The 25,178-nt window shown below is 34.7% G+C and overlaps 1 long non-coding RNA gene across 1 annotated transcript; it reads right to left on the bottom strand.

Annotated features, from left to right (window-relative positions):
* Positions 1–13,626: 13,626 nt before the first annotated feature.
* Positions 13,627–19,726, bottom strand: LOC139526106 (uncharacterized). Its single transcript, XR_011665130.1, has 3 exons — positions 19,595–19,726; positions 15,234–15,378; positions 13,627–13,872 (listed from the first exon to the last, which is right to left on the bottom strand). It is a non-coding gene; the product is annotated as an uncharacterized lncRNA (long non-coding RNA).
* Positions 19,727–25,178: the final 5,452 nt, after the last annotated feature.

Here is a 25,178-nt window from a genome sequence, read left to right as displayed (position 1 = left end):
ATCAAATTGGGATATTTATAATTAACTATAAATTTGACTGGAACTTCAATTTGCAGACCACCTTTCAAGAGGTAAACCCTTATTTGAAATAAGACCCCTTATTGTCAGTGATGATACATGAATAGACCCTCAAATCTGCACATAAAGTCATTTTAGGCATGAAAAATGTTTAAATGAGTGTTTTCCAGTTTGTATTCATGTACAAATACTACTAAGAATGCACTGTTTGGGAAAAAAAGTTGCATTTTTGGGAATAATTTTAAGCCATTTTTTTTTCAAATTGGGATTCTTCTCCAGGGGAAAAAAACTTTATTCTCCGGTAATTTAAGGCAAACAATATCACTGCGGATGGGTATTTTAAATTAATTTACACCCAGCAATTATTACCAATGCATAATAAAAGTTATCAATAATTAGCAGGATGGTCTTTCAAGAACTTGATGGTAGGCTATGGAAAACATGATAAATTCAGGGTATCCAATTTCATATAACGACATGAATTGGAAACATGAATAATTCCTGGTACAAAATGTACATGCAAATTCAATAGTATGCCGTATTTATATACTTGTTAGAAACTGTATTTTTTGCCTGTTATATGAATTTAACATATATGGCAGAGCGACATCACAAGGGGCAGATCCAGGATTTTTGAAAGGGGGCGAAATTTTAAAACTCGCCGAGAGGAGCGATGCGAAAAAAATTTGGGACCCTTTTTATGGCTAAAAAACCTTAAATAAGTGTAAAAATGCACTTTTTCAACCGGCGGTTCCTGATGTGGGGCTTGTATATTTTATTGTTGGAACTTTTTATGCTGTATTTTCCTGTTAATTGTCTATTATATAACGAAAGCCATGTACACTATATTCAATGAGGGACTTGTCAGTAAAAACAGACATGGAAAACTTTCGTTTGTTGTATATATGATAAGTTAGAATAATCTCACAGATTTCTTTTTGTAAACACGGTATACGCCGGGCTATTCGATGAAATTTAGAATACGACCGACAGATTTAATAAAGACAAACATATGTCCCTTTTGTAATTCTCATGTTCATGTTCAGTTACATGATTCTACATAATTCTGTTGGAAATTTTCGTTTCTAATAGCAAAAAGTGGACAAGATTATTGTTTTCAATCCAGATACGGCCAGAATTTTAATTTAAGGCAAAAATCAGAGTTAGATTATTTTCTCTCTCAAATATCTCAGACTGCCTCCTCAAATCAAATGGTGCGTCTCTTAGACTGTAGAGCTTGTACTGACTGGGGATCATTATTCAGCTATGTTATTTAAAAATAGGCTGGGCGTATAGGGTTAAACATGTTTTCGTAGGTCAATAATATTGCCGAGGAACTTTTTTCATGAGAGTGTAATAGAGTATTACTTTCTATTTAGTGAAATTGTGAAATAGAGGTCAATTTGTCTTGTCACAGTCAATTCTGTGTCGCTTTGAATGTGTCATTGAGAACGTCTTGAATGCTTACGGCTCGAACGACAGAAACTTCGGTACGCAATATAAAGCAACAAACCTGACAATTAGGCTCTGTACAAACGGGTGCGTTTCTGCTTGCAAAGTCGGATAGAATATTTGCACGCCCGGATAAATGGTTCACGCTGACCTGGTATCGGCTTACAACGGATAGAAACGATTTGACAAGCGGACTGGCCGAAAATTCACCGCGACATAGTTTTTCAAATCCCTGTACGCATGGTTTACTGTCTGTCAACACATTAGCTTGCAGTTTTGACTGAACAATTAAGGGACTGAAATGTTTGACACTAGCGGCAAAGGAAAGCGCTGCGATTTCACACGGTAGCCACAACACTTGATGTTTACGCAACTTAGCACTGAAAAATCCTGCTAAGAGCACTTTACCGTCACGATTTATGTAAAGGGTCGCTCCGATACCGCGTTTAGTGACGGATCCGTCTGTGACTATCCAGAGTTGATCACTGCATTTAGGTAGCGTGATGGCTTTACGGGAGTTCAGAGACTTTTTGGCAAACTCGAAATGTTCTCTTAGCATGTCGGACCAAATAATTTTGTCAGCTGATTTCATATCAATTATTTTCTCTTCTAATGGGGCTATTAAGTTGGAACAATTCGGTATGACGCGGCTTAGCATCTTGTACGTACCGATAAATGATCGAAGACCCTGCACAGTGTCTGGTACGGGACACGAGGCTAGTGTTGCTACTTTGTGTGTGCTAGCGGAAATTGAACCCTGTGACCAAATCCAACCTAGGATTTTTATCGATTTTGGACAAATAACAAATAACAGGTGATAGGCAAATTCCTGCTTTTTGTAGCGACTGAAGAACGCACTCCCAGTTGTATAAAAGCTCCTCCGGGGTATCACCGCCACAAAATAAGTCATCGGCCAACATAGCTACGCAACCTTTTTGTAAGAAATCCCCCACTATACGACACATTAGTTCTTCAAGAGCCGTTTCGGAACCAGGCATTCCCATCGCACAACGTGTATATACGCGAACTCCACGGTAAGGGGTCGAAACTCCGCAATACTTCATGGAATCTTTTGCCAGGGGGATTTGGTAAAATGCGTGGAATCCACGTCGGGCATAAGAGAAGGTTGCGGCTTACTATATCTGCCAAGATCGGCAAATGCTGTTACAAGTCGGAAACCAGCGGAAGCTTTTTTGACAAGAAATGAAGGGTTAATATACTCGACTGAAATTCCGACGTTTTCGGGTTTACGGAACACTCCTTTACATTCCGATTCGTCAAATTGTTTTGGAGTTCTACCAAATTATTTTTTTTAATACTGTGGCATTCTACCTTTCCTTTGGGGAGGCTGGACAGGACCCATATTAACAGATGCTCCAAAGGGACCTATTTCCCCATTATAACCTTTAAAGTTCAGACTAAAAACTTCACTGAACTTTCGAAGAAGTTCATTAAACTGGGTTTGGAGATCTGGACTAAGTTAATTATCTGGGTCTACAGAGACTTGTTTGAAAATTCGGGAAGTATGTGTTGAGTCTATGTAGTTTGTTGTTTTTATGTCACGGATATTGTCCGGAGCCTCTGGTGCGCTGTCTATGGTAGTCGTAAGTCGTACGCGACAGAAATGTTCATTTCGTTGCATTAACTGCAGTACTGACGTGTTATTCACGATGCGTATTTTGCCTGCGACGGACTGAGCAATTTGGGGACTGGGCCAATCTTTCGTGCGAGAAGCGTCAGTGTGAGGCTCGATCGCGAGAATGCAATCCGACTCTATTTCCGATGGAATGTCGTATTCGTCGTAACATCCTGGCCAAACTACTGAACTTGCTGATGGAGCCCGGATAAGAAAGGCCTGTGTTCTACGTACGCGAGTATTACTAGAGTTAAGTTCCTCGTTTGGGCTACCATACATAACAGTTACCTTGTCGCGTATTACGATTTTATGTTTGCTAGGGAAAATCGCGATGTCGTTCGATGATATGAAAGGAATACCGGCGAGTATATCAACGTCCAAGTCGTTCACTACTAGGGCCTCTAACTGTAACTCGATTCCGTCTCTCGAAAGTGTGAAATGACATTCACCAACTATATTTAACGGGGTAACACCGTCAGCTTGTAGAGCGGAATGGTTGCTTTTCTTGATTGTTACGCCGATGTAATCCGCGGAAGAAGCTTTTATCATACTCACCTTAGCACCCGTATCTAGGGTTAGCTCAAGCGGGAAATGTTTATAAAATGCCTTAAAGTAAGGGGACTGTTTAGTGCTCACCCGTCTTAAAGCAGATACAACTCTAAGCTTACTAGGACCTACATTATCATTTAAAAATGAGACTTGTTCATTATCAACATTAACATTGTCCTCAGACTCACTATCACCTACTTCTGTACAAGATTGTCTCACTCTGGACATATATAGTTTGTCTTCATCAGGTAAATATTTACAAGTACTTAAAAAATGTTGGGACGGACGACCTGCTTGCTTACATAAAATACAACACTTCATTTGACGACCAGTTCTTATACTACCTGTCTTTTTTGCACTTCTGTCAAAATGTTTGTCTTTTATTGACGCCCGTAAAACCTTGGCATCAGTGGCTGAATGAATTTCGTCAAGTAAACTATCAAGTGCCTGTGAAATTTCAGGTTTCAAAGAAGCTAATGTTTTTGACCGTAACTCAGTTCCATATCGCTGCTTCACTAGGTTGGGCAAGTCACGATTAATAAGTATTAACCAAGTTAATACAATCAGGTTTTCCAAAGAAGGCGATAGTTCTTCGTCGGCTTCATGTACTTCTCCGTGGTGATAAATATTGCCACCGGCACGAAGCATATTGTCTTCAATAAAACTAGCCAATCGCTGAAATAAGTCCTCAGGACGTTCATCTGGTTCCAAAAAGATGCTATTAAAATCAAGAAAGTGTCCACCAGTAGACTGAAATCCGTAGTGTCGACGAATTGACTGCCAAATAGAATTAATGGATGTCGAATTTTTAATTATAGTGTTTCTTGAAATAATCGGACAGTAATTTGCTATTTGCTTAAGCATAAGGTCCAAATGTGTGCACTTTTGGGCTGCTGTTCGTCGGTTAGCTTCGGCAACCGCCTCGCCGTCGTCAGCAATGCCACGTAAAGGATTGGCGTTGGTTTTCTTCAGCCATGTAAATCCATCTACAAGGAACGCTGCGAAGTTTTGATCAAGGGACAAGGTATATTGTAAGTTTTGTCTCCATGCTTCAAACGATGTTATTGTTTCAACTTTTGAGAGTGACCATTGTTTTGGAGCACGTTTGCCTGCCATTTTGTAAAACTCAGTTAATTAAGGCGAAGTGTACGTAATTAAACTACACAATGGATTTTTTTTCAATTTTACATGTAGATTCTGCTTGTAAAAATAAATCGGAAAATAAAATAAAAAAAGGGGGTAACCGTTTTCGTTTTTGAGATACGAGCTGTTGAAGTTAACAGCACCATACACCAAAATTACAAAGGATATATAGGGAAAATCGTGAAATTCGGTAGGAATTGTTACATTTCCAAGATTTTCTATTATATTAGACAATCGATTTTGTTTTTTAATTTATGAGACGATTCTAAAATGTCTGAGGAATCGATTGGTGCAAAAAAAAGTCCTTAGCAACCGTGCTACTTTTCAAGATATACCCTGTTAAAGTTGAATCTTGAGTGTAAAAAAAAAACAAAAAACAACGACAACGTTATTGACGTCGCCGCAACAGTTACGACGCTTCATATAGTTCTATACTTGTATGAAATATATACCGTTTTGTTGGAGTTTGTGTTGCTCGGTCTTTAGTTCTTTATGTTACGTCTTGTGTACTATTTTATTGTATTTGTCTTTTATATTCGGGTGCGTGCGGAGATCGCCAAGCTAGAAAACGGTTGACATTTTCTTCATGATGAACTAGAACTATTTTCGACCTTGGTGCCTTATTTTTGTTAAAATCTAAACACTGCGACGTGTTTCATCAAGGTCTCTTCTCAGAATATCAGGCATCTGTCTGGCACAGGATAACAAATCAATATTTAAGACAATTTAAGTTGTGTGGTAATTCTTAGTACTTTTGGGTAAATTAATCTTATCTTTGTGCCGCATAAGCATCTCTATAATTCAACACATCGCTGAGCCACGACATTATATATTTTATGCATTGCATGCGCTTCTTTTTATCACAATCCAGACCGTTGTATAACTTTACACGTCTGAAGACGAATATTTGCGTGAAACATTTTTGTATGAATTTTATTTCTGGAAATCAATCTGAAATCTACAACAGTCCTTTCCCAAAAGTAGGGCTGGACCTTTACTTTTATGTGCATTCGGGATTTACACAAATTGTAACCCGAATAATTCAGTCGTATTATTCAGCTAATGTACGAATACTCCATTTCTCGTGTGGGAGAAAATCGGACATGGAAAGGGCTTGAATTATTCGAGCTACTCAAATTGAAACTCGGGAATATATTTCGAGCTGTTCGGAATTCGCGGAAACAAATGATTGTTTTTCGGCATTACGGTATTGAATCAATATGAGAGATACCATTTTTTTCTTTTAACAAATTCGAATACAAGTCAGTTTATAGGACTTTAGTTTGAAATAGGGGCGGTAATCCATTCATTTTATCCAATCTTTTTTTTTGGGGGGGGGGGGGGGGGGGGGGGGGGTGTCAACATTGATAGTCAAAAAGCCTTGAAATATTCGATAAAAAGCGTTGAATGTAAATTATATGAACTCCAAAGTCTCATATTATAAGACTACTAAACCACAGGCTTCTCAATTTTTGTATGATCATGAACTAGGTGAAAACCTATAGCTGACCTCATGGATAATCATCGAGGTCGTTAAACATACCTTGCCGTAAACTTGGGTTAAATTTAAAAAAAAATCGAAATGTAATAGTCTAAACACATTTCACCTCTCATACCACTTAATATTAATTTGAAATTGCAGTTACAAGTATTACAAAACTTCCCTGACCTCTTTTCTTTAACCATAATAGAGGGAAAGGGGGCGGAGGGATCCAGATCCCGTAATCCCGGGCTTAAAAACACGACATCCCGAGGTTCTGAATTTAAAAAAAATTAAATCCCGACTACCCGAAATTCGGAAATAGAATTCCCGGATCCCGAAGGGTCAATCCCGAAATCCCGAGCTTAAAAACACCCGATCCTGGAGTTCCGATAAAGGTCCTACCCCCCCATCCCCCCCCCCCTTCCCCCGTAATTCTATATTCTATTCATTCATAATCTTGAATTGAGACTTGATACTTCAAAATTACATTCTCTAATTTTGAATGATGCACACAGCTAGACACAATAAAAGAAAACAGATTTCGCTATATATCTCTTCGAAATTGGAATTTGTGAAAGAAGAAATGACATGTTATATTTTATTTTACATGTGTACTTTTAATTTCAATATGGTTCTTAATTTAGATTTAGTTTTCCCATAAATTGCGGACGGAATAAAAGACACCTGTTCTCTTCTACAAGACCCATATAGTCATGCCCCGTGACACCCGTCATTATTTTTCTCAAGATGCCCCGGAATAGGCCGACCCCCCCCCCCCCCTGTTTTTTGCCATTTTTTCAAATTTTGAGGTCTAGTTTCAGATTTTTGAACATAGCACCCTTCGATACCTAGCACAAAAGAAGCACATGTTTCTCCTCTACAAGCCCTATATAGTCATACCCCGTGACACCCCTCATTATTTTTCTCTAGAAGCCCTGGAATATTTCGACCCCCCCCCCCCCCATGTCTTTTTTTCAAATTTTATGCTCTAATTTCCGATTATTTAACATAGCGTCCTTCGATACCTAGCGCAAAAGAAGCGTCTGTTTCTCATCTACAAGACCTATATTGTCATACCCCGTGATCCCCATCGTTATTTTTCTCTAAAAGCCCTGGAATAGGCCGAGCCCCCCCCCCCCCCCAGGTTTTTTGCCATTTTTTTCAAATTTTGTGCTCTAGTTTCAGATTTTTTTTAACATAGCGTCCTTCGATACCGCCCTGGAATAGACCGAGCCCTCCCCCCCCCCTCTCAGTTTTTTGTCATTTTTTTTCAAATTTTGAGCTCTAGTTTCAGATTTTTTAACATAGCGTCCTTCGATACCAAGCGCAAAAAAAGCGCCTGTTTCTCATCTACAAGACCTATATTGTCATACCCCGTGACCCCCATCTTTATTTTTCTCTAAAAGCCCTGGAATAAGCCGACCCCCCTTTTTTGCCATTTATTTCAAATTTTGAGCTCTAGTTTCAGATTTCTGAACATGGCGCCCTTCGATACCTAGCGCAAAAGAAGCGCCTGTTTCTCTTCTACAAAACCGATATAGTCATATCCCGTGACACCCCTCATAAGTTTTCTCTAAAAGCCCTGGAATAGGCCGACCCTCCCTGTTTTTTGCCATTTTTTTCAAATTTTGAGCTCTAGTTTCAGATTTTTTAACATAGCGCCCTTCGATACCTAGCGCAAAAGAAGCGCCTGTTTCTCCTCCTCAAGACCTTTATAGTCATACCCCGTGACACTCCTCATTATTTTTTCTTTAATACCCCAGAATAAGCCGACCCCCTGGTTTTTAGCATAAAAAGAGATGTGACTTGTTTTGTCAAATGATGGGATAAAAAACCATTTCCAAATTGAGTTAAAATTGCTATATTCCGACGGATTTTCTGTCTTTTTGAATATTCTTTGATTTAACGGCCGTTGTTGTCTTATTCTGTTTTTGGTTTATCGATATACCGCCTTATTGTTCGCTGGTTGATTGTTCGCTAGCTTCTGCCTGGTGCTTTTATTGAACGCAATCACATTATACCTTAATAGTTTTCAAAAATCGATCACTCTATAATTATTGTATCGTTTTACAGTACGTCAGTTGAAAATTTCCAAATTTATCCTATGAATTAATATATCCAATGCAATGCGAAATATAACATTGCATGGATCTTAAATCTGAAGTTGTGTTTTTAAAATTGATGTTTCTGATGTACCATTGTGAGAATTCATATATATATTTAATGACAGGTTGATACGTTGACTCTAATTTAATAAAAGGAGTAATCATATCTCAAATAGGACAAGCATTAGTATCAGCGATAACAGTAAGCAATTTTCAATTTTATTTAATATACTTATTTGTTTTGTTTTAGAAAGAATCGTATTCAGTTGTTCCTGTTCTTAATTCTGCTGACCTTTTTTTTTAATTGTTTGTAAACAATATATTGACGAATGATATAAAATGGATAGGACTAAAAAAATTGAATTAGCGCATCAAAACTATTGATTGACTTTATTTCCATTCTTTTACAGCGGATGACCTTAAGGGCATTTCGTGTATTGCTATCGCCTAGATTTATATTACGTAATATTATTTTTTTTTCACCGATCTTAAAACATGATGAATATTAAGACATCATCAAGTGCACACTAACATTCCTTAATTAATTTCTTCAATGAATACTCATCAAATAATTTTTAAAGAAGATCTATAAATTATTAATATTAAAATGTTTTGTTGGGGCCCTTTATAGCTTGTTGTTCGGTGTGAGCTAAGGCTCCGTGTTGAAGGCCGTACTTTAACCTATAATGGTTTACTTTTTAAATTGTTATTTGTATGGAGAGTTGTCTCATTGGCACTCACACCACATCTTCCTATATCTACATATAACTAAAAAAATCATTAATATCTATGCATACGCATGCGGAAGAATATCTCAACAACGTTTGCAATCTCAAGGAACGACAACTTTGCATGGATGACTAAACATTTTTTTAGGGAAAATACGAATGCCTACTCAAATCTATTCTATTTAAAAAATCGAATTATAACAGAAGAGTGACGTGTCCACAATGCACTTGCACTGTACTATTATTAATATACTAGAATGGTATACACCTATTGACTGGGTGTGAGGGTAATGGCAAGTTTGTTGTCCCTGAGATACTAACTATTGCTCGTAACACTACAATATAATTACAGGCATTACGGTGAGGATGAAATCCCTGTCATTAATTTAACTTCCACGCACGAACTTGTCTAAGAAAAAAAATTATATCTGTACATTAACGTTATGTATAGAGATGTGATTTTTTTCTGAGACAATTGCTTATCGGACCATCCACAAGAACTTCCGGTCATCCGATATTCAGTACTGCAGTACTTTGATTCTCACCGATATGGTCTGGCGTGTCCATCTCTCACTTTTAAACGAGAGGGTAATGCTATACAGTGTACGGATATGATATGTCGAAACTCCTAAGTCGGAAACAAACTGACAATTCCATGGTTTATTGTTTTAAAAAAAACCGTGTGGTATTAATAGAAGAGAACAATAAACGGTAAACAATAAACTCAATTCAAAACTCGGACTGGTCGCATGCATCCTTTTGTCTTCGAACTTTTTCATTCGTTAATTTAGGCAAAACACATTTAAATTCAAGATACACTTTAAATTGTGTTTGATATTTTTAAATCAACAAAAAATATCTTTAGATAAAAAATAGTTTAACTGTCTGTAGCGTCGCAATAGCCATAATACATTAATTCAAAATTATTTATATATGTAGCTCTGTAAATAATATCTTCTTAAATTTCAGAATTAATCAAAGAACATAGATTGAAATACAATTACTTTTGAAAAAAAAACTTTTACATATATTTAGCATTTCAAAATGGATGCTAAATATGTTCATCGAAAGGAGATAACAGTAGGTGGATCGGCTGCTGTTATACTTTTTGCAAATATTGCACTCGTTAACAAATTATTAAAAACAGACGGGTGTACTGAGGACGCATTGTGCATTATACCTGTAGTCCTCCTCTTTTTGTCTATAAGTATAATTGCAGTGAAAGAATCGTTGATAGTTATATTGGCTCGTCGGGAAAAACAGAACGAAATGAAACGGAAAACTCTACTACAAAAAAGAACAGAAAACACAAGTGATGAAATGGACGAACTACAAATAGACATCGAAAAACGAATGGATGACCTACGAAAAGAAGAAAAAAGAAATGATTGCATGAATAACGTGATCCTTGGATTAACAACTTTAATTATCATTTTGAATTTTGTTATTAACGGAATGGAATTACGATGAATCAAACATGTATTTAACAATGTTTTTTGTTATAATTGAAGTAAAGTTTTTCATGCAACTTAATCCTGGAAAGTTCAATAATGTAAATGAAAATAAATGTAGATGTTCTCTTTTAGTTTTTCAACCTTATTTCAGGCCCTATTTTACTCTTCCGTGGCCTGAACAAAGCAAATGATTTGTGAAACTCTCAAAAATCTTCCATGAAACCAAACTCACTAAAACAAACGCAAACACAATTTACATAAGATAACCATACCATCGACTTGGAACGGGAGCATGGATATGGGAAGGGTTAAACTTCCACTTTTTATATTCAAACCGATTATCTTTCGTTGATTAATAAAAGCTATACATAAGAGAGAGAAAAAAGAACAGAAGGTACACTAATATCTATTTTTCGTAAATAATTGTATACAAGTCATGCTGGATGTAAAAACAATATTAAACATTGTCATATACTTAAAGTAAATAACATATAATTTTTACAGTATGATAACATCAATGAATTAACGTGACTTCCATATTTTTCCGAAATGGTGTTTAACGGGCTGATATGAAAAAATTATCACATTCTTCGATCATTATCATATGTCTTTCCGTAACTTTATCGCATGACATTCCGCCGATAGTCGGAAAATTCTGGAAAATACACCTCAATGGTACGTTTTCAGCGAAAAAACATTTCAATTAAAGAAGGGTACACACCGATTTTTACGACACATGATAATAAAATTAAATTAAAAAAATGTTCTAATAAATGGTTTTAAGTTTCCAGCATAATTTAGAAAGTTACTTTATAAATGCTTTTATAAATTTTTCCAAACAGTGCTCATCACGTTTGTTGATTTTTTTTTTTTATCGTAAATATAAGAATTAAATTTATATCATGATGTATCCCCTCTGTTGAGGCATATGTTAGAAATATTTCTACAGATGTACTACATTTGGCGTCTGGCGTCCATAAACGTTTCCCTTTTTGAACCACTAAAAAGGAGCAATATATTATAATGTTTTTTCTATCAATTGTTGAAGCATATTATACATAGACCATAATCTGATAATATCGTCATATTTCATACAGCAACGTACGGAAAAGTACCGGAGGACACAATTGTATGCAGTTCACTAGAAAGAACTGATTCCAAATCAGAATAAGAAATGAAACATTTTAGTCCTGCTTCAAACCAAAAATTAACAAATTATTTATATTACCCCGATTATAAAAGATGCAGATATTGCACTGTAACATACTGATTAAAACGTTTACCAAAAAAGTAAAATCACGAAAATACTGAGCTCCGTGAAAATTCAAAACGGAGAGTCCGTTCGGAGTAATCAAATGGCAAAAGCGTAAACACATCATACGAATGTTTAACAACTGTCACCTGCCTGACTTGGTACAGGCATTTTCTTATGCAGAAAATAGTGGATTGAACCTGTTTTTATAGCTAGCTTAACCTCTCACTTGTATGACAGTCGCATCAAATTCGATTATATATTAATAACATTGATTTAAACGATATGGTTAACATTTCCACCAAAAGTGAAAAGGGGTAAATAATAGTCACCGTGACTTTTCTCATCCGACAATCGGTATGGTTGTGCTGAATGTATAAATACGCAGTCGCGTACGGTCGAACGTTGGAATTCGTTACCTCATGAAGGTAGGGTGTTACACTTTCTGTATGTTGAAAACTTTAAACTTCTGTTTAAAATGTCTGTAGATGGCGTCGTGTTGCAGGCGGATATGTACATTTTACTATAAGCATATGGATTGGAAATACCATTTTACATAACTCCTGCAGTTGAAACAATTTTTCTCAATATCTGATGTTATTGTACATGTTTACCGTAATTTATTATGTTGATATCCCTGCTGTACAAATATTCCAGTAATGATAATATTTCATTTATAGAGACGTCAACGTAAATATAGACATATATATCGAACCAACTTATAAGATTTTATAAGTGCACCTGAACAATATATAAGTCATGCTGTTGTATAAAGCGATTTGGCATTGAATACCTTTAATTTTGAAATGTTTTTCGGATTTTTTAACAGTCACGGAGAAATTTCCAAAGAAGCCACTTACCTTTATTTTATTGAATGATAAATCAGAGTGAGACAAATTTATCTTCTTGTTTTCATTTTTAATTAATGAATCCAAATGGGAGTTGATAAATGAATAAAACCACACTCTTTTTAACAATATAATGTAATACGTGCCAAAATAAAAATAAATACTTAGTCTAGTGTTTAACTTTCGTCAAAATATTGTTGGCCTTGATTATTTATTGCTCCAACCACTTCCCCTTTTAGCATACTTTTTCTTGAGTCATATCAAGCAAATGCTGTCTCGAGACATTTTCTTTACCACGTTTGACGAAAGTCTTAAAAAAAAAATTCATGGGCTCGATAATATGTATCAATATTTCGATTGTATTTTAGTCTAGACGATATCTAATTTACCATTGAGGTGATCTCCGAAAAATGTCGACGCAAACATAACCCTCGAGACATTTTTTTCCACGTAAAAAGGAATTATGTGAATTTTGATCTTTCTCCTATATTCATAGCTTTTTTAGAAGAAAAACATAGACAAAGTGTTACACCAGGTCAGTTTGTGGTAAAGAAAGGCTTAAGTATTATCCGAACGGATAACAGTTAGTATGTGACATACCAAGTGGAAATACCCTTATAATTAAAGATCATAGCTCCCTGCTTTCTCTATGAGAATATCATAATTTAGCATAAAATCTGAAAGATTTGATTTTCAAATTTATTAACTACTGTCGACAAATTGATTAAAAAAATGTACTGCTACCGTTATTTCGAGCAAAATATCTTATATAAAATCTTCTAACATCTAGTACAATTGAACCCACAAACATTGGACAATATTGAAAATATAGTTATATTTCAATTTCCTGTACATGTATCCAGTAAGTGTCAGTTTCATGTAATGTCTCATTGCTACTCAAGGTTTGGTCGCGTTTGGTTCTATAGACGATAAGATTTTTTTTCTCCGAATAACACAAATAAAATCTTATTGTTATTGATATCTAGTCTAAATATAAAATTCGTTAACATTAATATTGGTATAAGTAAGTAAGGAAAATAGAACATCAACAATGCCTGTCTTTCTAATTGCGTTGTTGGTCCTTTAGGTTTTGATTTGCTGAAATCGTTGTACATAATATGGAAACAAATTGCGGCTGTTGTTGTAGCGACATGTGCAGAATATACGATCATTGGGGTTCTTATCCATGAACAGTTCTTAATTCCTGAAATAAAACCAACATATTATCCATTAAAGCATTTTTTTAATTATTGATCATTTAGATTTCGATAGAATGTGTTTTGCTAGTTATTTGTTTTTTTCGGTTTTTGGGGTTTTTTTTTTGACTTAATACTCATATAATGAGTCGAGTCCTTCGGGACAGCTCTTTTTATAATGTGTGCTTGTGTTTTGATGTACACTATCACAGCTTAGGGGAGGTTTGCGCGCGCATAAGTATATAACCCCGTCACATTCTTTCTGTACCTGTCCAAAGTCAAGGGCATCTAATATTCAATGGCAATTGTTGGTTGTTGGTTGATAACTGTTGGGTGTTCATAGTTTAAGCATAAATCGCGCTATAGGCTTCGTCTTTTGAAATGTTTCCCATTTATATATAATGGCGGGTCCTTTTTCCTTTAACTAATACTACACGTATCAATATGGATTGCTCGCACAGTTGAAGGGCGAGCGGTGACCTTTAGGTCCTTTAGTTGTTTACATTCCCATCATTTGGTTCCTGTTGGATATAGTTGTGTCATTGCTAATCATGCCATATTTTCTCATTTTTATTTTCCATAAAAGATACCAAAGGGACAACACCATGGCAACAAAATGGTTAATAGCACTCGTTTTAATTTGTTACTCTTATCCTATATAGCTATTTAAGTCGATTGCATAGGTTCCAAGTGATATGAGTATTTGGACCGTCAATTGCGGTCCGGACCGTATGCAGACTTTTTTTAAATTACGCATACGGTCGGGTCGGACTGTACGCGTACGGCCAGGCCTGATTTTCCGAAGTTGGTCAAGCTTATTAGATACAAATGTATACTAGTATTACAGATCAACATAACTGAAGTCTCGAATTAATATAAAAAAAATCAATTGTTATTGGAAATAAAACTAAATGGTTTAACTATTTAAAAAATCTCGCTTATTTAATATGAATATTTTAATCTCCTATATTTAAATATCGGTAATACATATACATGAAATTGCATATATCTCACTGAATTAAAGTTATTGGAAGTAAACATATTGTAGGAAGAAACGTTAATACAATATTTAGGAATTTTACTATACAGACCGTCAAACCAGCTGTTTACTTGTGACAAAACTGATAGAACTGAAAATGTTTGATAAATGGGAGATGCAAATGCAAGGAACATGCATGCACAAAACATGTAAATTTAAGAAATCTGGCGTTCTTTGTGACAGCAAGTGTCCCCCGGAGCAAGAGTGCCAACATAGGCTTCAGTTTAAGTTTACGAGCAAAGAGATTACCCATAGTCCTTTTCGATTCTAAAAAGACGAATTGATGAGTACCATATAATTATATACGAGCTTATTAATACACGGTCTTACCTTTGATAAATGCATATATAGCTACAATGAGAAAAGGAAACTGGAAGAAAAATTCACAGTAGACAAATGTTCTAAACCAGGCTGGAGGGTCAATCACCATGGTGTCCTTGAACTCTGTACAGTACCATGCTTTCAGTTCTACAACCTAGATCAAAAAAAAAAGGTATACAAAATGTTTTAAAATAAACTTCCACGTTTATCTGGTTATTTGCGTTTGGTAAATAGTTTGAACTTTGCAGAACTTTCCTAAAGTGTTATTACGTAAACCAGTTTGGTACGTGTATAGACATATATACAAGCCCGGCTTCGTGTTGACGGCCGAACATTGACCAATAATGATTTACTTTTATAAATTGTTATCTGGATGGAGAGTTGTCTCATTGGCACTCATGCCACATCTTCCTATACCTATATACATTATAATTGGTTTTCAATTTCATCATAACATATATAGATATAGATATATCCTGATTCCTATGACTCTTTTTCTTCAGGTTTTAACACATCTTGTCCATGAAATTAAAAACATTATTAAAATTTTACTGCTGAGGTAATAGTTAGACAATAGTGCAAGTTATAAAGATACAACTAGATGTGGTATGAGTGCCAAGGAGACACCTCTCTAACCAAGTCACAACTATAGTAAACTATTATAGCTCAAAGTACGTCCTTCAACACGTACAATTGGTTCACACCGAACAGCAAGCTATAAACTTGTTAATGCATTAACTTGACTAGAACACACCCGCGGGCATATACAGCTTGTGAACTGTTGTAGGATGATTTTTTGTAAAAGATATTATGTATGGAGATTTTCGTACAAGGTATCACAGGCCCTCTCCCTTTATCCCAAATCCGATATTTGATTCCTTTCTGTTAAATTCAATTATTTTCGTGTTTCTGGCCTCAGACCACAATTATTCTTCTCCTTTACTTCTATGCTTCTTTTGGTAAATAAACTCATCATAGATACCAGGAATAAAATTTTACACTTACGCCAGTCTAAAAAAGACTCATCAGTGATGCTCGAATCAAAAAAGGCAAATCAAATTAAAACCTTGCTTCGATTCAAACATCAAATAAATTTAACTGTTTATATATAGAAGTCTAATAAAATATGCTTCAAGGACAATCCATCAGTGCTTTTTCTTTCGAGGTTATTAACATGCCAATGGTAGGATACGAATCATGTATAAATGACTAAGACTGCAGACTAAGGCTAAGTTGAGGGGTGGTCGGAGGGGTCCTGATCCCGAAATCCCGAGGTGCAGAATTTAAAGAAATTAATATCCCGAAATCCTGAAATCTTAAAATATTTCCAGGATCCCGTAAGGTAGTTTTAGATGAAGTTGAGCATGTTTTACCTATCTTAATATACACTGTATATGCAAGTGGTATGACCCCTTAAATAGTAAGCATTTCAAAGAAAACAGTATACAGAATCAGGGACTTTCTATACTGACATAGCAAGTCCCTGACAGAATACAGAGAGTCTCTATATATTAAAGTAGTATAATCGTAGTTTACATGTAGATAAACGCGCAAAATAATTGTCCTCTCTAGGGAGGTTTAACAGTTGTGGTTTTTGCGATCTAAACACCTTGATATGAAACGCGAAAAACAATTGTCCTCTATAAGGAGGTATAATAGTTGTGATTCTTGCTATCTAAACACAATGATATGGAGAACGCTCTGAATGGCTTATTTATTTTTCATTTTTATGCCTCATTTATGGGCATTATGTTTTCTGGTCTGTGCGTCCTTACGTCCGTCTGTACGTTCGTCCGTTCGTTCGTTCGTCTGTCCGTCCGTTCGTTCCGCTTCAGGTTAAAGTTTTTGGTCGAGGTAGTTTTTGATGAAGTTGAAGTCCAATCAATTTGAAACTTAGTAAGCATGTTCCCTATGATATGGTCTTTCTAATTTGACTGCCAAATTAGAGATTTTATCCCCTTTTCATGGTCTACAGTGCACTGAACATAGAAAATGATAATGCAGATGGGGCATCTGTGTACTTGGGACACATTCTTGTTGTTATCTATCATATGATTGGTTGTAAATGAAAACAGTAGACAGAATACAGAGAGTCTCTATATATATTAATGTAGTATAATCGTGGTTTACATGTAGATAAACGCGAACTATAAGGAGGTATAATTAGTTTTTGTTCTTGCGATCTAAACACCATGATATGGAGAACTCTCTGTTAGGTTTATTTTATTTTTCATTTTTTGTTATCTATCATACGATTGGTTGTATTTGTGCATGTCTCAAACCGGAAGTCTTATCTAAGGTTTCAAAGTCAGTGTGATGACGGAATCATATCCGGACTCCTTTTTTGTCGTGTTTCTCCCAAAATAACTCAATCTGAATAATCATAAGAATGGATGACAAATGCGAGTATGCATGTTACCTATAGGACACAAAGGCATGCTGATTGATTTATTGTGGAAGGAAGAGAAGCGACACACAAAATGAGGTCTTCTCGTTTAATAGTATAGATTCTATCGAAGTCTCTTATTATCCTTAATAGATTAATCTTAAGACAATATACATGCTGTTTACTCTAAACCTGATTTTGGTTTTTATCGAAGGTGCCCAATTTTACATACATTTTAGGATAAATAGACTGAATTTACCAAACTGTGTTAAATTGGCCTTTGGCTCATTTTCATGCGTTGATAATTGTGTAAACGCAGGCTTTTCGTAACGATATCCATGATATATAAGAAAAGGAAAATATTAGGATTGGAAAGGAATATATCATAAAGACATGCTATGCAAAAAAATATTTAAAGTCTGGGATTATATATTGGAATCAGATGTAACATGCAATCACATTGCCTTTTCGTGTTAAACGAGAGCCAGCAAAATATCGCTATAAAGTTTGCCTAAAATAAAATTAGCACTTTGGTCTGCAAATAGTAGTGCTATTATTAACGATTTGTTTCATCTTACTAATAAAATTGAGAAAGGAAATGGTGAATATGTCAAAGCGACAACCACCGACCATAGAGCAAACAACAGCCGAAGGCAACCAATGGGTCTTCAATGTAGCGAGAATTCCCGCACCCGTAGGTGTCCTTCAGCTGGCCCCTAAAATATGCATAATAGTACAGTGATAATGGACGTCATACTAAACTCCGAATTATACACAAGAAACTAAAATTTAAAATCATACAAGACTAACAAAGGCCAGAGGCTCCTGACTTAGGACAGGCGCAAAATTGCGGCGGGGTTAAACATGTTTATGAGATCTCAACCCTCCCCCTATACCTCTAGCCAATGTAGAAAAGTAAAAGAATAACAATACGCACATTAAAATTCAGTTCAAGAGAAGTCCGAGTCTGATGTCAAAAGATGTAACAAAAGAAAATAAATAAAATGACAATAATACATAAATAACAACAGACTACTAGCAGTTAACTGACATGCCAGCTCCAGACCTCAATTAAACTGATTGAAAGATTATGTCTTCATCATATGAATATCAGGTACAATCCCTCCCGTAATGTCTGTATGTATGGCAAAATCTGTTAAGTAAAATACCAAAAAGACCGAACTCCGATGATAATTCTAAACAGAAAATCCCCAAGCAAATGACAAAAAAGCAAACACATCAAAGATAACACGTGTCATATTCCTGGCTTGGTACATGTACAGATGTAGAAAATGATGGATTAAACCAGGTTTGATAGCTAGCTAAAACCTCTCACTTGTATGATAGTCGCACACAATTCCATCACATAACCAACGACGTGTGATCGTTATAACAGTGAGACATTATTATAGTAAAAAATGGCAAAAAGGGGTACAGCAGTCAACATTGTGTTGTAATCTATAAAAACAAACAAATATATCATCATATCATTTTCAACAAAACACCACAGTGTGCTAAATTATATGACATTGCAAATAAAGCTTCAAGCTGTCAACGTCTTCGGGGACTAAACTATTGAACCTGTTTTATAAATCTATTACACCAGACAAGAAACGATTATAATTGCAGACATATATTACCTATAAATATTATCCTTCGAAAAATATACATTGCTCTTCCAAGTTCGTGCAATATCAAAATCTACGTAAAACAATAGTTATGCAATAACCATATAATACTGTGAATTTATAAATTGTTTCCCTTAAACAAATGGCAATGATTAGAACATGCAACGTTTCTTTTTTTTTTTTAAATAGCACTCAATTTGTAAAAAGTATTATATTCATATTGATTTTTTTTTAAATATTGCATGATTGTTTGAAAAACTGTTTCTCTGTCAAGTCTGTGAATATTGCATGATTGTTTGAAAAACTGTTTCTCTGTCAAGTCTGTGAGAACTACATAATATTGACTTTAAATTTACCTTTGTCGGAAAAATCCATTTTAGTAAGAGCACCTGAGCATCCACAAATATGGAAATCAGTATATGAGTGATAAAATAGCATAAAAATATAATGTCAAGCACAGCCGCTATTGCTTCTCATACTAGCTACATGATCTGTTACTCTATTTAAATGAGCTTTGTTTACATCCAGTTTAACCTGTGAACAAACATTTTATTTAAAATACCAATTGACCCGTTACAATGATCACATCCGGGGCTCACGACGGCTACTCTAAAACGGATATAGTTTCAAATAATTTCAAAGATCACTGATAAATACACACACAATTAGCAGTAAATTGTCATTTAATTGCAAATATAATGGACGGTAATTAAGATTCCCAATACATCAAATTGATTTCCAGGACAAATACATTTACTTGTTTACATGAAGTATACATTACCAGTGGTTATTATGTGTTAACAATGTATCATAAGCTGTCCGCTGACAGATAATTGGGTACCTGAATGCACAAGCTTTCTTAAATAAGCACAAATTAAACCATCAGAGGATCAAAGGCAATATATTAAAAACAAATTACAATCAAATGGACATTAGCTGTCAAATTCGTTGTTACTGATTTGACAAAATTCGTTTTTACAAACTTTGACACACATTTTCATATATGATTTATAACATAGTAAAACGTATATCCAAATTTTAGTCTAGTCATCGAGGTGACCTTCGAAAAATGACGCAGCAAATATAACCCGATACAAACATGAATAAAGATACAAATAGATAGAGAACTCGTACAATTGGATTTCTTTTAGTTCTGTTTGATTTTATTTTGAATAGGTTAATCCTTGTTTTAACCTGAATTAAAATAAAATCTTGTTCATAATTGAATCACGGTCATTGATGATCGAATTATTCAATCAAGTGGGTTAGCCTTGTTTCACTTTTAATAATTGTACACGCCTAATTTATGCGGAACCGATCTCTAGATAAGGTTTAAATTGAATGTCACATGAATACGGATTCAATGAGGTCGAATTATTCACATTTATTTGAATTACTCCTCAACGACCTGTTTTATTCTAGCTTATTTTGACAAAATTGAAACAAACTGGCTTCTATAAATGAATTACTATTACGCTGTTACTCTTTCATTAATGATTGGAAAAAAAATAATAGTATTATGCCGATATTTTTCTATATCTCGTACAAACATGTAACTAATGCACCTTAATTTAACAACAATATATGATTTATCATCATGACATCTACATAAAACTAAAAATTTTACGCACTCAACCCTCTAGTGACTACCCAGTTTCTCTATACCATAGACAGTTTGATTCCCCACTTCAGGAGCATTAGGAATTGACATGCTGGCTAGTCGTTTGATTTCTGACATATTCCATAGTATTGCTTATTAAATCTATTAATCTTGGAAATAGGGATGTCTCAAAAATGTAAGTCCTTATTTATTTTACAAACTAAAAAGGAAAAGGCTTCATCCATGATTAAAGCGACCTTCAATAACAATTTCATGATATATTTTGTATTGGATGACTGCATCACACTTATATCTCTCACTCATAATAAATATTTATAACTTATCACGGCTGATAGCTAGCAAACATAGTAATTTTAAATCTGGTTTATCACTTCCGTCACTAATAAATGAATGAAAAAATGTAAATATGATTTGAATTTTTTTATACGATAATATAAAATGTCAATGACAAATCCAGACAGAGGTTGGGCTTGGATTATACTTGTGGCTTCGTTCGTAGAGAATTTTTTAGTGGGATTTTCTCGGTATGCTATAGGACTCATTCATATCATATTTTTTGGAAAAGTTCAAAAAGGATATAACCTTAACGTCATGGATTAGTGCTAGCTTTATATGTTTTCTTAGCTTGACAGGTAAATCAATTTACTTTTGTTAACTAAAACAAAATTGTATATATAAATAATACGTTTTTCATTTCTATTTTTGCTTTACAAGTGTTATTTAAGTGAGGTTAAGTGAACCTTTACATGAGGAAAAGAGGAAATTCCTTCCTGTTGATTTTGCCAATAGAGGAATTGATGCAATCAATCTCGGCAACGTTCTACATCACAAGGAGGTAACATCTAAAATTCCTATTTATTTTCAAAATCAATCTGTTCCTATTGTATCCTACAGTTACACCAAAACCATTGCACCTAAAATATTTAACTATAAACAAGCATTGCAGGACCTTGACTTAGAACAATACTTAAAAAGCCCTCCGACATGTAACTGTTCCCACTCGCCTTATAATTACAGCCCCTCTGGTCATGTTATAACTGGAGATCTAAACATAATTCAACATGAAAATCTCCGAAAGGTGATTTCTCATGGTCCTAAGTTTAGAGAACCCCAACACATCAATTGGAACCATAACTTCAAAATAATTATGGATTCCATTGAGGACTACGCCAGAGCATGGGCTAAACGAGAAGAAGTTGAACTGGACACATTGTCAGAATGGGTTAAAACTATCAGGTCTCTGATAAAACGTCGCATTCACAAGTTGAAAAACTGTGTTAACGATCGACCAAAGTCCATTTTCAGAGACAAAGAGGCCATGAAATGTTTATCATCTCTTCATGATACGTATGTTGTTGTTCCTGCGGACAAAGCTTCAAATAATATTGTCTTTGTATGTAAATCGTATTACTACGAATGTCTTGTAAAAGAATTGGGTATAAAGGAGCACTCAGGTAATCCCACATACAAAGACATATCATTTGACAAGGATGAGATTTTAGCAAACCATAAGTCCTTCATGGCTTCCATAAACATTACATTGAACACCAAATCGGAGGACTTACCTTGTTTGTATTGGATACCAAAGCTTCATAAAATTCCGTACAAACAACGGTATATTGCTGGCTCATCTTCATGTTCCACTAAAGAATTGTCCATTAGATTGACTAAAATTTTATCCGCAGTGAAAGAGGGTCTTCAGAAATACTGTGAAACTGTTTACTCGCGTAGTGGTATTAACCATATGTGGATTCTTAAAAATTCTAAAGAACTTCTAGACAATTTTAAATCTCGGTCTATTTCTGAAATTAGTTCTATCAAAACTTTTGATTTTTCAACCCTGTATACCACCATTCCCCATGTGAAATTGAAAAATCGCCTAAAAGAAATAATCCACAATGCCTTTCAACATAAAAATGGTAGCATACGCTATAAATTTATTACTTTGGGATTTCATAAGGCATATTTCGTTAATAGTGACAAACAAAAAGGTAAAACCTGCTACACAAAAGAACAAGTGGTCAGTATGCTGGAGTTTCTTATCGACAACATATTTGTTGAGTTTGGAGGTAGGCTTTTTCAACAAACTGTCGGCATTCCTATGGGAACGAACTGCGCGCCTCTCCTTGCTGACCTCTTCTTGTTTTCATATGAATCGGAGTTCCTTCAGACACTTGTCAAAAACAAGAAGATCAAAGAAGCCAGGTTATTTAATTTCACTTTCAGATATATTGATGATGTTCTTTCCATTAACAATCCTAACTTTTCTGATTGGGTTCCATTAATATATCCACCAGAACTAGAAATTAAAGAGACAACAGACACGGCTTCATCCGCCTCATTTTTAGACTTATACCTCGAATTTGACATACACAGTCATCTTAGTACCAGAATTTATGACAAACGAGACGATTTTGATTTTGAAATTATCAATTTCCCCCACCTTAGTAGCAACATACCAACTTCACCTGCATATGGAATATACATTTCCCAACTTATTCGGTATTCAAGAGCTTGCAGCTCCTACTCAGACTTTGTAAAACGTCACCAGTGTCTGAGCAGAAAGTTGATGAACCAGGGGTATGTCAAAGAACGTCTCGTCCTTTTTCTAAAAAAGTTCATCGGAAGGTACCCAGAACTTGTTGATAAATATTCCGTATCAACTTCACAAATAATACACGATGGTCTTGAAGTATAGATTTTGCGTACTGACGTTGTTTACCATCTTAATTACGTGTTATATTATTCCCCTTTTTTTTTTTTTTTTTTTTTTTTTTTTTTTTTTTTTTTTTTTTTTTTTTTTTGTCTTTATTAATATTACTTTTACTGTTGTCTGTTTTTTTTTAGATATCCTTTTGACGTAACTCTGTGCTTATGCATCCCATCATACTTTGAACGACAAAATTATTTTATGATGTGACTCTGTACCTATGTATCTTGTCATACTTTGAATGACAAAATTATTTTATGATGTGAATCTGTACCTATGTATCTTGTCATACTTTGAATGACAAAATTATTTTATTCATTAATATTACTTTTACTGTTAACCAACTTTTTTTGTGATATACATTTTACGTGACTCTGTACTTATGTATCACGTCATACTTTGAACCACACTATTATTTTATATTTATTATTATTACTTTAACTGCTAAGTCAGTGTTTGTTATATCTATTTTGCGTGACTGTATTTGTGCATCCCGTCATACTTTGAACGACAAAATTATTTCATGTCTACCTGTGCGAATTTCAAACGCGCAATTTTACACCAGTACCCATACCCTCCTTCCTTGATGGGTGCATTTTACATAGACAAATATAATCATATAATATAATCAAAATGAGGATGTTAATTTGATGTATGCCTTTTTGTGCTTCTTCGTTACATTTGTTGTTTTTATAGTGATTAAGATGATAACACAATGTTGACTGCTGTACCCCTATTTTTGACATTTTTACCTATTATGTCTGTTTGTTTTGTTCACGCATCGGTGACTATATAATGGAATTTGATGCGACTGTCATACAAGTGAGAGGTTTAGCTAGCTATAAAACCAGGTTCAATCCACCATTTTCTACATTTGAAAATGCCTGTACCAAGTCAGGAATATGACATTTCTTGTCCATTCGTTTTTGATGCGTTTTGTTATTTGATTTTGCCATGTGATTATGGACTTTCCGAATTGATTTTCCTCTGAGTTCGGTATTTTTGTGATTTTACTTTTTACTAATTGTATGTAATCACGAAATTGAAAGTAATGATAGCATCAATGTAATGACAACCATATAGTAATTGGTTTTGTCATAATTTCCCAGAGTTTTTATTCATTTTTTGTAGTACTTAACGGTTTGCGATCTTTCAGTTTTATAATGGTATATAACTTTATACTTTATTCTGTATAACACGTGTAACACGAATGCCTTTACCATCCTACAGCAGTGTCTCTGCATAGTTTGAATGATGCACTTATTTATGAAACGTATTGAGTATATGATATAATCTTTGATATATTTTTTTCTACACGGATGTCTTATTTCCTGTAAAATTATTGTTGAATAAATTGCTTGTATATGTGTAAAGTCAGAACTATAAAAACTAATTCACAGAGAGATGCCATTAAAAGTTATATTCAAACTTTATCCACAATATGTTTTGTTTTTTTGCTTTAATTACAATGAATTATTTTGACCTTTTTTTATTTTTTAATGTGAACATGGTAAACATAAATTAACATTTTTTAAATTGTCGAGTAGCTGTTCGTGAAAAATACAAAGCTAAGATAATTTATAAGAATATTAGTCGACTAGTCGCTCTC

This window comes from Mytilus edulis, chromosome 6, assembly GCF_963676685.1.
Source record: "Mytilus edulis chromosome 6, xbMytEdul2.2, whole genome shotgun sequence".
NCBI lineage: Eukaryota > Metazoa > Mollusca > Bivalvia > Mytilida > Mytilidae > Mytilus > Mytilus edulis.
Note: the sequence above shows the minus strand (reverse complement) of the source record. Positions and strands in the feature narration are given on the sequence as shown.